General features: G+C 33.4%; 1 pseudogene; it reads left to right on the plus strand.

The window, feature by feature from the left end:
* The window catches only part of LOC124236820 (elongation factor-like GTPase 1), a 93347-nt pseudogene that overhangs the window by 72127 nt on the left and 3220 nt on the right, over nucleotides 1–18000 (plus strand).

The following is an 18000-nucleotide window of genomic DNA, read 5'->3' on the forward strand; positions in this document are numbered from 1 at the left end:
GCTATCATAATAAAAACAAACCCTGATCTATGAATACACAATTGTTTCAGCAACAACTTTTCCAGATTATCTAGGTGGTTGCTGGTTCTTGTCTTTCTCTGTTCCTAACCCAATTCACTTGAAACAGCACTATCACCATCTTTGTCAATTTAATCAGTAACAAGTACATTTATTAATTTCATACTGTAAAATGTATTGTCCCGTCCCATTGTTATCAAGAAGTCTGCATTTTATTAAAATGACACTGAAAATTAAATGAATAAATATTAAATAAATCAAATATTAATTTCAACCATTTACTATTATGTCTACTACATTATTTGAGGAATTTAAGTAAAAGAATTTATATACAAACAAATATGACTAAATGTAGTATACAAGTAATTAACAGCTAAAATTTAAAAATATTTACAAGAACATGTATTTTTCTTCATTAATCAACCAACTTGATTAGCAACAGCAGAACGATTGATATTTTTTATTTTTCCAACTTTTTTTGACATTTTTGAATGCTATAATTAAAATTAATTTTTTCTTAGAATATGTGCTTAATGTAAGTTAGATACTGAAGATAACATTTTTTTAGTACATTTCACGTAAGAAGCCAAATACTCATGGGTCAATTGCTAAATTTAACTATTTGTGGATTTATCACTCATTGACTCTATGATGCATTTTTGATGAACATTTTATAGAGTTCATCACTTTTCTTAATACAGAACTTAGTCTATCACATCTAGATTTTAGGAGCTACAGATGCCTATAGCAATGCTAGTAATTAAAACACTTTGTTTATATTCTACTGGGCCAATTCATAGAGTTTTGTTGTTGTTTTTATCTGGTCTTTCTGGTACAAGGTGAACAATTTGATATCTTTCTGGTCAGTTTTTAATCAATTTTTCTCTTTAACTGTAATGGGTTATTTCTATTACACCAACTTTATTTAAAATTGAGATTTTACATAATTGACGATTGTTCATCTGTTCAACCGAAATAGCCATAAAGTTACATAATTGTTGCCTAAGATAATTTACTTAAAGTAGGTTTTCCTCACAAAAACTATCCAAAGTAGTTGCCATTAGTTTTTCTAAACTGATTTCACTTATAAACAGAAAACATTTGAATAAAATTAATAGTATGTTCTTTGAAAATAGTTGAACTCATGAAGCTAATCATCCATAGTCAAGCCTATATAAACAACATGTCATTGTCTTTGGGGGAAAACAATATCTCAGTTAATAAAAGTAGTCAAATCACTTTAAACTTCTAGACATGGTCAATATCCATGATAATGTTAGGGGTTAAATTTTCATACAGATAAGCACAGCAATCTTCTATACTGAAGGCTTTGTATAACTAACTAGTCCATTTAAAAATTATTTCCTTAAATTACAAAGGCATTCTACTGCTTGTACGTTTCCTCCAATCTACTGTCATCTCCCATCTTTGAGAGCCCCAGATTCACGATCTCTCAGGCCCTCTGGGGTTTCGTGATTGGTGGCATTATCCTTTATGGAACTACTACAACACCTATTCCTATTGCTATTCAATCTGTTCTGTCAAGTCTGCTGGTAAATGCAATATTAGACACATGAACTGATTATTTGTACCCATATCTGCCTTTTCATCTCCTTCAATGTTTTGGAAAGTCATAAAAAGTCCTTCCACTTTATTACATGTGCTTCTTCAACAAAGTCAAGGATAAAATTTGCATACATGTAAATTGCTTACCAACTACTAATGATTATTAGCTTTTATGTATTGGGTGAATTATTTGAAAAATCTCAGAGCAGTGACCTCTTTCTACAGATAATTTGAGTTTCAGAAGATCTACAAGCTTCATTTACCGGAATTAAATTATTTTTTTTTATGAGGTGAATTAAGATTTTCCTTTAAAAGTAAGAGGGATGATTATCTGTTCCTTGGGTTAATGCAGCCCTTCTAGCAGGATTGTGCTGAGTGCTCTGTATTATTAAAGAGTGAGGCAGCAAATCAAGTCAGAGATTTCTCATTACCTTGTCAAAACACATGAGTGATGGATGGCAATGTCTTTTTTCCAAATTAAATCACTCTTTTGTTTAGCACCAAATAATTAAAATTTCTATAGGAAGACACACATAAAACAACTATTAGAAAATCAAGTAAATGAGAAAGAGTGAAGAGTAATTCATTTACTAGTGTTGTGGCATGGAAAGTAGAGGGCTGAATGGAACGTAGTTAAGAAAGAGTAAAAATTTAAGCCTGAAATCTCCAAAATGTACACTCCAGCTTTAATCCCTCCCCTGAAACCAAGCCTCTTATAATGAACTGCCTACTCTCAGTAAATGATACCGACATTCACTCAGACCACAAATTTAGTAATCTTCCCTTTCTGTCTTTTGTTTCTTACTCCACATCCAATGCATCCATAAATTCTGCTGGTTCTACCGTCAAATTATATTCTGAGTCTGACCACCTCTTACTGCTGAACTGTTACCATGGTGGTAGGCAGAACAATGGACCACCAAGGATGTCCAAGTCCTTATCCCTGGAAACTGAATATGTTAGGTTGCACGGCAAAGCGGAATTAAGGTTTTGGATAGAGTCAAGATTGCTAATCAGATCTTGATAGGGGAAGGGTACCCTGTCTTGTCTGGGTAGGTCCACTGTCGTCACAAGGGTCCTTTACTTGTGAAAGAGGGAGGAAGGAGAGGGAGAACCAGAAAGATGACAGTATGAGAAAACTGAGGCAGACATTGCTGGCTTTGAAGACGGAGGACTGGGCAATGAACCAAGAAATAGGGGCTGCCTCTAGAAACTGGAAAAGGCCTGGCACAGATTCTTCCCTAGAGCCTTCAGAAGAAACGCAACTCTACTGACACCTTGATTGTGGACCAGTGATGCCTATTTCAGGATTCTGACCTCCAAAACTATGTGATAATAAATTTCTACTGTTTTAACTGCTAAATTTGTGTAATTTCTTACAGCAGCAATAGGATACTAATATATCATCTCACTTAAACAATTATTTTCATTACTGCCTACTAACTAGTCTCCTTAATCCTATTCTCATCTCTATAATATTCTGTTCTCTACAAACAAAATTAGGGATTGTTTTAAAATGGAAATTCTATACTTTGCTCACTTACACAAACCATCCAATGACTTTATATCACAATCAAAGAATAAACTCGAGAATCTCTTCCTGACTCACAAAACCTTACATTACCTGGTCCCGCTCAACCTCTTTGACTCATTGCTTATGTCTCTCTGACTTTTTCTTTTCATTCTATCCATTCCGGTCTTCTTCCAGAATCTAAAGGATTCCAAACTCATTTCTGATGCATAATCTTTGCTTTTGTGGATCCCTCTGCGTGGAACACTATGGCCCCAAAACTCTGCATGGCTGGATCCTTCTTAACTTTCCTGTTTCTGATTAAATATCACCTTCTCAACAAAGTCTCTGGCCACCCAATCTAAATTAACTCCCTTCTCTTTAGTTATCTTGTTTCATTTCTTCAAAGGACTTAGCACTATTCAAAATCACCTAGTTCATTTTATGATTTTATCTTTTTTTTATTCCCACGCCAAAATGATAGAAACACCATAAGAAGAAAAACTGTATGCTTCATCATTGTAACAATGGTACTTAGCATAGGATCGACACATTATAAATGCATATATATTTGTTGAGTGAATGAATGAAAATAGTGAAGTCAATTAAGACTTTTAAAGATTAAGGTCATACACAATTAAATATTAACACATGTTTCTTCTCAGTTGATTAAGTTTATTAATTCTCCTACTCTAAATGTGTAGATTGTCACTTTGCACATCAGGGTAGAAAGTGTGTCTCATAATGTGGCTGTAATTTAGACAGTACACTTTTTTATTCACAATGATATTTAAGTTTCTCTTATCATGAAGGTTTCCAGAAAGAACTATTATCTTGTGAGCTCTACTCCTTTTTTTTGTAATGAATTTGAGTGATCATCCATTTCTTTCTGTGCATAATTCATTTCTTTCATTCTGTGATAACAATTGTCTTTCTAGCATGCATGCCATCAGAATCTATAATTTGCACTCCGAATCAATAATGATGAGAATAATTCTAGCATAGACTTCATGGTCTCTGTAAACGCATGCCTGAATTTAATTTTCTCTAAATGAATTACTACTTGTTTGACCTTGGATAAGTTCCTTAAACTCTGTGCCTCAATTTCTTCACCTACAAAATTAGTTTTACTGCTATTAGTAGCTACCTTGTAGGTTTGCGATGACTTAATTGAGTCAATATATGGAAAGAATTTAGAGACATATAGTATGCATTAACTAAATGTATTCTTATCAGGGAAATCATAGTACAAGGCATCTTGATTCTGTTGCACACATCATTTAACTCTGACATTTCAGTATAAAACCATTCTCCTCTAACTGTAAATCATAATTAGTTATGCTGACTAAAACAAAATTTATTTATATTTTTCAAAATAACGACTCACCCAAACTAAACAACATGTGCGTAACTTTAAAATTCTATCTAATTTCAACTGTGTATCATGTTGTATAACTTAAAGATCATATTTAATAAATTTGACCTCGAAACTTTCAGTTACTTCAGCATATTGTTCTATAATTTGACAGTACAATGGAGAGATAGGGTGTTGTTCAAGATACAAGAACAAGAAATTTGACTTTTCTATTGTGGGAATACTGGAAATACTTTTCAGGAGATATTAAATTTGAAGTCAAGACACATAATAAAGTGTAAAACTCCTAAGAACAATCACTTGTCATGCATTATCACCATGAATCTAGCCAAATATTATCCATTCCTTTGGTTTCCTGAACTCAAGCTGTTTACAGTTACAGAAGTGGTATTGGTAACCTACAACAACAACTTAAAAATTATATATCAATACTGTTATGTACTCAGGCCATTTAACCATCATCAAGGGGATATGGGCTCCATGGAAATAATTACAATCTCCAAAAGGGTAAAAATAACTGATGCAGAGCTTATAATTTTAAAAAATGCACTGTATACTAATTAAGTAAAATTTTTGATAAGTGTAAAATAGGCTATGATTTGGCTTGTTTCATTCTAATATTTTCTGTTTGATTCAAAATTACTTTTCCATGGTTTGGATTTATGCCTCTCACTTCCCCCGAATAAAATCATAATTACAGGCCATTAATTGATATTATAATGTTATAGACAGAAAGTAGTACAGCAGATACTTTTATGATGTCTAAACACTTAAAGAGATTAATAATTAGATTAATTATTCTAGAACTCAATTTATTTTTTTTTGGCACAAGTACTCCCAAATTAAATTGACTTATTCTAATAATTCTACATAGTGATTCAAAGCATATAGTCAGTAACAGTTTCATTTTAGACCTGATTTATTCTAATTGTTCAGTTGGAAGAACCACTTGTCAAAACAAGTGATGTCATGGGCACATATCTCTGACTGATTCTGTTTCTATATCTCCCTATCTATTTTATGGCTGAGGTGGGTGATATGACTCTGGGCTAAAATATTCAAGTCACTCCTATTCTACCACATGAGAGCTGGACATTTGTATTGAGAATCATCTTCCTGTTTGTCCTTCTGCTACTCCTCCACTTTCTTTCAGGGAAGGGAGCAGCAGAATCCTAGGGATTATCTGAGGATAATTTAGGTCTTTACTAAGTACATCCTCAGCTCACCACTGGGCAGAGATGGCATGGAGATCAATTCAGGTCAGCGCCCACATTTGAAAAAGCACGATATTTTTTCTTTTCTTTTTTTTAGACTTATGCGTTATTTCATTACTTTGCTATCTCCACGCAAAATATCTCATTCTTAATTCAACTTTTACACAGCCTTTAACAAATAATATATATGTATATTTGAATAAAGACCTTAAAATGAGTTAAAAACCATATAAAAATTAATGAAGCTTCATTGTCAAAAATTTGGAAAGAGTGAAATCTCTACCCAAAGAAAAATGTAAAATGAAAATTTTTTTATTATATAGAAGGCAATACTGAAAATAAAGGGAAAAATAACAATGTAAAAACATCAATAAAGGTAAACAATAATTTTATTATGCAGCAATATTCATAAACTGACTAAATGGAGATACATACAACACATGTATGTGTGAACGTATTTGATAGATATTGAAATTCTGATGTGAATTTCAACTGGAGGTTCACGGAACTGAAAAAAATTTACAGTTTATTTGGAAGAATAATCATGACACTATTTCTAAGATAATTTTAACACTAACAATTGAAGAGAGGAAAAAAGACTTGCACTACAGATAAAAGTGCTCACAACATTGTATAAAATTAGCATCTGAAGACATAAATCAATGTAAAAGGGTAGTAATCCACAAGCAGAATACATATATGTGAGTATTAAAATATAATTATGATAAACTTCATTTTATTGAGAAAATCATATTTTATTGTATAACTGTTGCTGAAAAGTTTTATTATACTTTTGAAAGATTGCAATTAGATGATGCATCTCAAAATATGCAAAATGAGTACTAGGGAGATTTTAAGCCTGGTTTTAAAATAGAAGTATAAAAATCATGAAACTATAGAATATTAGAAATAATACAAGGATACATGTGTAAACTTTGGGTTAGGGGAAATTTTAAGGTTAGAAAGGAAACTAAGAATCCAGAATTAAAAAAGAAATCTATTTAATTACATGATAAATTTCTTGGATATGATTAAAAATTTTACTTTTAAAAGAAACAAAGGAAAACAACAGTCTTGAAAATGATATTTACAGCATAGGACAGTTCCCAAAAGTTTTGCAAAAAAAATAAATTAAAAGAAAAGAATAAAAGGGAAAATAATATAAAAATGAGAAAATACACAAAGAAGGAAATGCAAATTATGAATACAAAAACATTCAGACATATGAAATTCCTCTGGAGGAGTTAAGAAAATGCCATTCAAAGAGAGTCAATGCAACTTTTCACTAAGATTGGTAAAAATTATAAAAAATGGATCATATCCATTGCTGTAGAAGCTGTGGTATGCTAGTCCAGTGTGAAATGCTACAATTTGTAAAATAGAATCATTAAAATTTGATTCAAAAGTCACTTTTGAGATTATATTGCACAGAAATAAAAGCACAGTGTGTGTGTATGGTGCAGTTTGTTGTGAGGAAATAACTGGGAAAATAGTTCCTGACGACCCATAAATAAGAGACTGAGTAAATCCTAGCATATGCAGAGCACATACATAGTATGAAGTACTTTGTAGCTGTTTAAAAAACGAATTAGTTCTATTTGCATTAATTTAGAAAAAAGTTCATGATATAATGTTATAAAAAATACATAGATTGACATATAATGAATAAATAGGTATATAGATAGATAAACATGATTTAATTTTCCTTCAAAATACAGAAAAATGTGCCTGTTTCTTTATTGTTTATAGATATCTTTAATGGCATGAAGAAAAGCATGTGAAGATATTACAAATCATTAGTTTGGGGTAGAGACTGAAGGAAACAGAACATATTTTGAAAATAAGATTTATCTCTAGATGTATAGATATATCTCTGTGGTTTGGACTTGAACAAAAGGAATGTTAGTGTTTTCTCATTTCTTTTTCTCTTCTTTTGAATTAGGAACATTCATTATCACTCTTCCACCATTTTACATGATATGTGTGTGTGTGTGTGTTTGTGTGTGGGCAGATATATTATCTTTAGTGTCTATAGGTCAGTGGACCAAAAGGAGCCACACTCAGACAGAGCACAATGTTCATTACCCAGAGAGCTTTTCTCTGAGCTGGAAGGACTGGGCAGGAACCTGGGTTGTTTCTCTTGAAGAACTTCAGAGTATTTGCTATGTTTAGAAAGAAGGAAGCAATGAATACTTGGTGCATGGAAGTATGGAAGGTAGCAAAGAATATTAACAAATATCCGTTTTCCAGATTGTTCTTCGTGAGGTTTTCATTGAGGAATTCAATAAGAAAAAAATTAAGAAAGATATTTTAGTTTTTGTAGAAATGTTGGTAAGAAATTTATTAGTGAATTTCTGATCTCTTTATCAGGACCCACAAGAGAATTTTTCTTGTTACCAAATTTTCTACATCTGATGATGAACTAACAAGCCTTTATATTACAGAATCTATGAATCTTGTAATTTGTACGTCTCTTAGATTTACTTGATAAGAAGTTTGTAGTCAAAATTTTTTTTAACTTTTTATTGAGATTATGATGGTTTACAACCTTGGGAAATTTCAGTTGTACATTATTGTTTGTCAGTCATGTTCCAGGTGCACCCATTCACCTTTGGTGTCCATCCCCCACCTCCCCTTTCCCTTGGTAACCACTAATCTGTTCTCTTTGTCTACATGTTTAACTTCCACATATGTGTGGAGTCATACAGAGATTGTCTTTCTCTATCTGGTTTATTTCACTTAACATAATACCAACAAGGTCCATCCATGTTGTTGTGAATGGGACAATTTTATCCTTTTTTTATGGCTGAGAAGTATTCCATTGTATATATATATATACCATATCTTCATCATCCAATCATCAGTGGATGGACACTTAGGTTGCTTCCACATCTTGGCTATTTTAAATAATGCTGCAATGAACATAAGGGTGCATGGAACTTTTGGAATTGCTGACTTTAAGCTCTTTGGATAAATACCCAGTAGTGGGATGGCTGGGTCATACAGTATTTCTATTTTTAATTTTTTGAGAAATCTCCATTGTAGTCAAATTTTAAATAAAGTTTAACTTACGTAGGATTTTCTCTCTTTCAGGGTTTAAAATCTGTTTTAGTTTAATGTTTAATCTTTATTTTTAATTAACAGTGCTTTTTAAATTTATATGTTACTCAACAGTATTATATGATTAGAACAAGTTGACCCAAGTTCTTTTTGTAATGATAGGAAGTATGCGTGAATAGGTATAAATAAAAGCCAATATTCCTGTGGTCTGTGATTACATAAATGCATTAAATGTTGGGACATTGTCCAAAGGATTCAATGCTATTTATTAAAAGAAACACAAAGAAAGCATTGGTCCAAGAGATAAGAAGATATTTTCTCTGGGAAATTATTAAAACTTAACAGTAAAATCTTTGTTTAACTTTACCATCATTTACTACTTTTTAAAGGCGACTGGGTATTTAAAATGCTCAAGGAGGAAATAGATTGCTTAGCATAGGTATCTATCACACTTTTAAACAGTTATATTAAATCACTGTCTTGATGGAAGTCATAATTCATCCAAGTAGCTTAATATATTTCAAATGTTAAAGTAGGAAAGAAGATAGAATTAGATAGGCCCTTAAGGAATCTGATGTTATCTCAGATAGATGGATAGACAGAGAGAGATGAATGACAGATTAGATGGATATGGATATAGCTATAGACCTGGATAACATTCTGGGCCTTTTCTTCTTTCCTTTTCATTAATGTCTCTTTGGAAATGCTACTTGTTGAAGAGCCGTCACTTCCTGCATTGAGGGGCATGCTTAGTTTTTTGGCGCAGACTTATGTGGATCAGCTAGAAGTAGAGGCATGGTTAAGAGAACACCACCTGGCCACTGGGCAGTGAGGGAGCCACGAGGAATGTGATGGGATAATTACTTTCCCATCACCAGGGTTTCTGATTCTTTATGAAAGAATGCGATATTTATTGATTGGTGTTTGACATTCTGAGTCTTTTATTAACAAAAAGTTTCAAAATAAATCTGACATTCTGAAGGAGCTCCCACACAATCAAATTGAATACTGTCCCAAATCAACACTCTTGGTGTTGGAATGAACTTAATTTGTAATTAGTAATTAAATAAAGATGAAGGAAGTAGCTTGGACCTAATTAAAGCTCCACATATAGTAAAAAGAATATTAAGAATTTACAGGGAAAAATGGTAATTTGTTTTCAGTAACATCCATTTCTTAATAAAGTCTTAAAACCTGCTAGAGAAAGACTGACTATATTCTCTTATGTTTAATGTATTCCTTTGTATTTAACGTGCATTTAAATGGGTCGGAATGATAATCAATCATGTATACTGTGAATGATTTCAGTTTGCTTAGTGTAGCCTGTCTAGTAAAATAAACAATGTGTAACAGATATTAATTCCATGAAAATCTTGGAAAATTAACATTTATTTTCTAAGATGAAACAATGAATTACGCACAGTGAATCTGATATGCAAAGGACAGAGAGGTAAATAGCATATATTGAAAAAATTGTACAATTTTTGCAACTTTATATCTTAAATGTGTATTTGCTATATTTCTTAGTTACACTGAAATATTGTATATATGTATAAGCAATTGACTGTAAGAGAAAAGACTGAAAAGCATTTAAATTGATAGTTTATGAACTCTAAAATATCCATTCTCTTATTAATTTAAATTTCATTAGATATATAGATTTACTGAAGTTAAGCTCTAAAATTGTACAACTGTTCATTGTGATATATTTGTATGTAGCATTCCAGAGCAAGTTTTCACACCCTTTATATAACAGGTAGTTTGTTTGTTTATTGTCTAGAAGGTGGCATTGGGTCTGGCATAAGGTGTCACTTCGAAAATTTATGTTTTCAAACAATTGGCAAGATTCTTATTAAGCTGAATCCATTGCTCAGAGGAACCTATCTTTTGAGTAATATATCATGATGGTGCCTTTTGCACCAAAGATCTATTACATGAGCACTACAGCAGTGTGACAGTTCTAATGATGTATGGGATAATTCATCATGAACGTTAAGTTTTGTCGTATTCCTCAAAGAGTTGTTCACTTGCTGAAGAATGAGACTTAGGAAACAAAGTGGGTTTAGCTCCATTGGAGAGTTTGTCAGTCATTAAGAAATCTTTAGTGCATCTATTTCTCTGATGCGAAAGCTGAAGTGGGAGTTATGAAAACCCTGTTATATGAAGCAAATAAGGTAGTGTTATCTATTTCTTCAAAGTACTATACAAATGACCTGAGGATTGAAGTATTTTTACCAAGTATAAGAAATTTTGGTCAATGCACAGCATCTTTAGCACCTGCTTACTTGTTTAGCATATCCTAAACGGTAGTATTTGAAGGAAAAAGATACAAAAAATCTAGCTTCAGTCTATGAGGAGCGTTTAGTCTAATTAAAGGAATTACCTTTATCTAAATTATAGACATATGCCACGTGTGAAAAACCTTGTTTTAAGAGTTGATCCATAAACTATCCTTTCTCGTATTTTGGAATCAAAATCAGTACTATTACTTAAAGGGGACCAGGAAGACAATAATTTTGTTCAATGTGCAGCTTTATATGAAAATGTTCAGTATATTAACTCTTGGAAAGACTGCACCATGGACATGAATGGCCTTATGTTAATAATATATTGCCTTCTAGAAATTTCAGTTCTAGGAAAAGCTAATGTGCTGGAAAATCCCCAGTGAAACAGCAAGCACACCCTATATTTCTGTAGGTCTCCTGCTTTTGCGTAGGACAGTAGAAATTTAAATTATATTTTTATCTACATTATATATATATAGGTAGATTGATGAACAGATTAGATTAGATTTAGATTGCATCCATAAAATCAGGCAGAAGACAAACACTATTAAACAATAAAATTGAGCATATATTACCTTAGAAAAATATGATGACATAACTTTTCTATTTAAACTCCTTCAAAAATTTTCCCACGGCTTTGAAAACAAAGCTCTCTTAGCACAGCTAGCAAGACTGCGTGATCTGCCTACTCACCTTCTAGTCTGTCCTCATCTCAAACACTCGGGCTCCGAGTTCCACCTGAGCACACGGGTCTTCTTTTCGTCCCATGCCTCTTCTTTCCACAGGGCTTATGTATACATCACTTCCTCTGTCTGGGAAGTCCTTTCCTCTCATTTTAAGTCTTGTCAGACATACAGAAAAAAGGGTAGAGAATATAACCAACAATCATGTCTACATCACTCAGCTTAAGAAATAAAACATTGCCGATAGACTTGAGTCCCTGCATACTCCTACCATATCTACTTCCTCCCACACTCTCGACCACAGATAACCAACTTTCGGATTTGAACATTTATCAATCCCACACAATTAACAAATATTTTGTACTACATATACATGTATTCTTAAGTAATAAATCACTGTTTTCAATTTTATGTAAATGGGATCATGGTATACACCATTGAATAAAATGGCATTTTATTCTTCACAATTTACTTTTTTACACTCAGTATTACTTGTGAAGTTCTTTCATACTTATGTAGAGAGATCTAGTTTATTCATTTTCATCACTGTTTGATATTTTATGAATGAACACAATACGCTTTGCTCATCATTCTTCTAAAGATTACATTTAGAGTTTTAATTTCCCTCTTTCCTTCCATCCTTCCATCCTTTCTTTCTTCTGCCAACCTTCCTTTTCTTGAGTGATAAAACAAATGCTGATATGAACTATGTAGTATAATTTTCTTGTATACGTATATATGATTGGGCAACATGCATTGCATGCTCATCTTCAGTTTTTCTAGGAATTATCATATTGCTGTCTAAAGTGGTTGTAGTAGGGGCTGGCCTGGTAGCACAGCAGTTAAGTTAGCATGTTCTGTTTCTGCGGCCTGGGGTTCGCTGGTTTGAATCCTGGGTGCGGGCCTATGCACCGCTTGTCAAGCCATGCTTTGGCAGCATTCCACATATAAAGTAGAGGAAGATGGGCACAGATGTTAGCTCAGGGCCAGTCTTCCTCAGCAAAAAGAGGAGGATTGGCAGCAGATGTTAGCTCAGGGCTAATCTTCCTCAAAAAAGAAAAGAAAAAGAAAAAAATTAAAAAAATAAAGTGGTTATACTAGGTCACATTTCCTTAGCAAAATAAGAGATGTCATTTCTCTGCAGCTTTGTTAGCACTTAATGTGAAATTCTATCTTACTACGTTTTTAGTCACATTCTCCTGACAATTTGATCTGTTTTTACATGTTTCTTAGTCTCTTCTATAAATTGTCCAATCAAATATTTTGCTTGTTAATCTATTGGTTTGACTTTTTTCTCATTACTTTTTAATTAAAAAAAATGTGTCTCAGGGGTAATTGTTCCAAGGGTAATTGTAAATTTGTTGTGTCCATGGGAGGAGGTGAGTTGAATGTCTTCCTACACCTCCATCTTCCCAACTATCCTCTAAAAAATACATCATGGATACAAACTCTTATAAATATCTCCAAGTCTGAGATTACCTTTCAGCTTTCTGATGTCTTTCTATTAATATAAGTTGTTGTAAATTATAATGTAATCAAATCTATCAATATTTTTTCTTTAAAGCTTGTGCTTTTTATGCCTCATTTAAGAAATTTCTAATTTTATAAAGATAGTCTGTTACGTTTTCTTCCTAAATTTAAAATTAATCTTTGAAATTAAGGTTTTTAAAATATATGATGTCAGGTATGGATCCACTTTTTTCCCATAAGGTTAGTCAGTTATGCCAGAAGCATTTGACATATGGTCCATCTTTTCACGTTGATCTGCAACGCCCCTTGTATTATACTTCATTCCTTATAAGCATGGTTCCCTTTCTGGGTTATCTATTCAGTTCTATTGTTCTAATTATCTCTTCATTGGGTAATACCATATTTTTAATTATTATACCTTGATAATTGGTAGGGCAATTTCCTCCAACTTACTCCTCTTCTTTTTCAAAATTAACAAGGCTCTCTTGCCCTTTGTTTTTCTAAGCAAACTATAGAAGCAGCTTGTCAAACCTCATGAATAATACTGATAGAGATTTTATTGGAATTGAAAATACTTAGCCTAATTAACACCTAATCATCTTTCAGATGTCATTTAAATTGATTCTTCCATTTGAATTCTTCAATGATTTCTCCAAGAGTGTTATATCCCATTATTATATTATCTCACTAAAATATACCTCTGCTTTGTTGCACTTACCATATTTGCCTTTTTATATTTGTCTCTAGGATTGTTTTTCATGCCTTTTCTCTATTAATGATAATAGTAATAATAATAATAATGATAGTAATACAAGAATAACATAACTACTAATACTTAGTCAACACACACAAACTGATGTAAATCCAGAAGTGAAGCAACATATACAGTGACTTAAGCTACTGTCTTAGCAGGCAGATTACCCAGCACAGACCCTGCACCCTCCAAACAAAGTCTTGGAAGAAGACGATGTTAAATAGTATGACTGGCTTGTCATCCAGATTTTTACTTAGGTAAATATAAACCTACCAATAAAAATAAAAGAAATCTAATTGAAAACCAATAATGTCCCATTAAATGTTTATACTAGTTTAATTATTGAGAGAAACATCTATCATGTATCTATCCATATATCTGTCTCATCTATATCTTGAATATGAAAGTGAACATTCACTTGGTAAAGCATGTGAGCACATTCCAAAGGAAGTTTTTGCCCAAGCAATTGAAACTAAGTGTTGAATATTCCTTTACAGCATAGAGCAGCTCTTACTTTGTTTATTGCAATTTACTGCTGTAAGAATCTAAGTAATAGTGAAAAGAGGGCAAGAGTCTCCCTTGCATTTTCAGGATAGGGCTTTTCACTTTTACTGATTTTGAACACTTTTGTTTTCCTTAAATTCTGTGTCCTTGTCTTCTGATCTAATCAGACGTTCTTTCTCTTTCTGAAAAGCAGAACAAAGGCCTACGTCTAAAAATGACCATTGATATTTTCCCAGACTGTCTTCACCAAGGGAAACATAATTTTCCCACTAGCTATTTTTTCATATTCGTTTCCAAAAAGGATCTTTAAAGAGTGGTACCAGCTTCACTGGCTGCAAATGTTGAGCCCACTAGTGATTTCTTTTCGGACAACTTTGACTTAGATGACAAAATGAATATTAAAGAAATTTAAAGAACTACTCTAATATGTAACGAAATGCAATAGAGACAGAGATTTTTTTTAAGATGTAAAAACTCATACAGAGCTGCCAAACCTAGTTACACTAAAAACAAGTGAGAAAAATGTAGACTGCCTCCTGAGCTTTCAAAAACCATCAGACACTCAATACGTAGTAATGACTGAACATATTCACTGTACTTAAAGCCTATATTAAAAGAAGTGTCTGCAGAAATTTGAATTAAAGAAGATTCTGTGAAATTTGCCTAAGTACAGAAAGCACATCTATTTTGAATTTTCTTGCTTTTATTTAAGACAAGTGGCAGATAATTTCACAGCTGTCAGTTAATGCACATAATGAATGTCTTATAAAAGGATGAAAGCATGAAGTTGTATTCATGTTCACCAAGTATGTAAAGTAAATTCAAAGGGATGTCAAGATCTGGTAAGAACTGAAAAATGCAAGAACACTTTGGTTAAGCAGTGTGTGGGGGTAGGGTAGGGGAGTGAATACTAACCCCTCATCTCCCTAAAAATTAAATCAATAGGATAGTAGGCCTAGAACTAACTGCTTTAACTCAGATTTTTGCATCAGTTTCTACGGACTTTATCGTATGGCACTTTTATCTGACATGGATCCAACTTTAATTAATTGCTTTGAAATACTTTGTCTTTTAAATTTAATACTAAATCCTGGCATCCTTTAGCTTTTAGAATCTGTGGGCATTTTATATCTAGACAAGATAGATAAGGATACTCTCCAAATATGGGAAAAGAAGATATAATGAAATGAATCAAAAAGAACTGCATAGTGTTAACATTGGGTAGATTGAACAAGTCTAAATCTCATGCATCTAATCTCTTATAATTCCATGAAATTATACCACAGTTACTTCTTGATTTCTGATAATGAAATGCTTAGACATTATTCTTTAATACTATTGTGATAATCATTATGTCAAGTAAAAAAAGAATCAATGAATAGAACATACACGATCTGTGATATTAGATTTGCTTCAACTTACTTAAAACATCACCATAAAACTTGTTTTGGACACGGCACATAATCACATACTCAAAACATGGGATTATATTCTGTTTGCGGACAGAGTGATATCTCATGTTCTTATTCATTTTAGTGGCTCTTTATGGTTTGTGTCCATGCACTTCTTTGAACATCAGTATGGCTTTACAATCTTAAACTTCACCTCTGGCCTGGTGTTATGATCCAACCTAAGGAAGAAAGGAAACTAACATTTTAAGCAGTGTCACTTTCATAACAAAATCACATAAGCATCTATCCTTGAGTCAGGACTTTGTTATTTATGGCAGTGGAAGTATCCAGAGCACCAGCATGTGTCAGTTTCCTGAGCCCTAATTCCCACAAGGTGAGGCAAAGAGAGCCAGATGGCACCAGTACATACAGAAGGTTGCATTACAGGACATCAGTCCTGAGCTTACAGAACCTGAATCGTTTATAACAGATAGTGAGCATTCTTGCTCTTTGCTCCAGAGGTAGACACAATTTCTACCCTCTGGGGCTATAAGCTAAGTTTCTCTTTGCTCTGGAAAAAGGCACTATCTCATCTTCTAAGACTGTTTGCTTTACAAAGACCCTTGAAAAGTTAAACCAGAACAATGGTGATCAGGTGTTCTGCTTGCAAAACACGCAACAATCTGAGAGACACCTAGGGAACTGTCTTCCAACAATATCCAGAGTTATTACGAAGCAACAGTGAATAAGATAGACTGATATTGGCAGAAGAATAACCAAAAAAAAACAAGTAAAAGAGAGTCAAGCAACAAACCTACATCTATAGTTACTTTACAAATGTGCCGCTGAGGTGGCAGTGGACTCAGGAATAATAGCCTTTGCTATAAATTGTTCTGTGTTAATTAGATTTCCATACTGAAAAATATATTTACACACACATACATGCACACACATTGACCTCCACTTATACTGTACCATAAGAGCAATTCAAAATGGATTGTTGGTTTAAATATCAGAGATGTAAAAAAAAAAAAAAGAAACACGTCTAGGAGATAATAAAGAATACTTTTATGACTAGATTTTTAAACATCACTGAAGACAGATCTGAAAGGTGATGGTAAGTTATTTCTTTCCCATTTGGGTAGTTTGCCAGATACCTGGCTCAGCAGATCTGGGTTTCAGAATATCATCCTTTCTAACAAACTCAATTCCCAAGCCAAGAAGCTTTCACTTTTTCATATATTTTCCCTGTTCCCCTGTCCCTCTATCTAAGTAGAGCATTACTGGGCAGTCTTTCTCTCTCCTCAAATGTTGGCCAGTGTGCATGCCATCCATTTATCCCCAGCGGAGACTGTGGGACAGGATAAGAGCTTCTGGGCACTCTGTTCCTTCTGCACTTCCAAGATTTTCCCAATACATCCCATCTGATATCTGTACTTTTATGGTACTATGGTTTTGTGTTTACAACTCCTTTTTTAAGACAGTTCTTGACCATGAAAGGACATACTCCACTCTTCCAGATGCTATGGGTTTTTGGAAAAGAGTTCAACTGATCCACTCATAACTGGGTACTATTTCTCCTTAATTTTGGTGACAGGTCACCCTCTGCTAGCTTTGAGTGAGTGGGCTGACAATGCAGTTAGCTAACTTCCTTCCTTTAAAGAGACTGCTGAGATGTCTGTTCAAAGCCCAAAAGAAGTCATTTTGCCGTGTCAGGTAGCTGCCTAGTCTGTTAGCCCAATACCCAGCAATGCCTCAGAGATGTTTGATTCAGTTCTTGAGGTCTTTAAAGGGTTGGCAACAAAAGGGTCTGTCAATGACAAATTCTCCCAAAAAATACTTTATTTAAAAGACAGGTGAATTTGTTACCAAAAAAAAAAAAAGAACTCCTGGAGGTTTCTGTGCCTTGTTTAAATGTGGTATGCTGGGCCCCAAGGGCTGGAGCTGAGCTGGGTGCCAAAGCTGTCACAAGAAATAAAGTGGTCACGGGGTTCAACAGTTTGGATAAGATGATTCAACTCTGGAGAAACACTGCCAACATCAGCACAATCTGTGTTTTGACTCATGTTGACCTGGCTGACTGTCTTATATCTAGCAATGGCAGTTGCCTGGCAGGCAAGAACTTGATACGCCAATTCTAAAATTCATATGGAAGAACAAAGTGCCAGTA

The sequence above is a fragment of the Equus quagga genome, chromosome 3 (genome assembly GCF_021613505.1).
Source record: "Equus quagga isolate Etosha38 chromosome 3, UCLA_HA_Equagga_1.0, whole genome shotgun sequence".
Taxonomy (NCBI): Eukaryota; Metazoa; Chordata; class Mammalia; order Perissodactyla; family Equidae; genus Equus; species Equus quagga.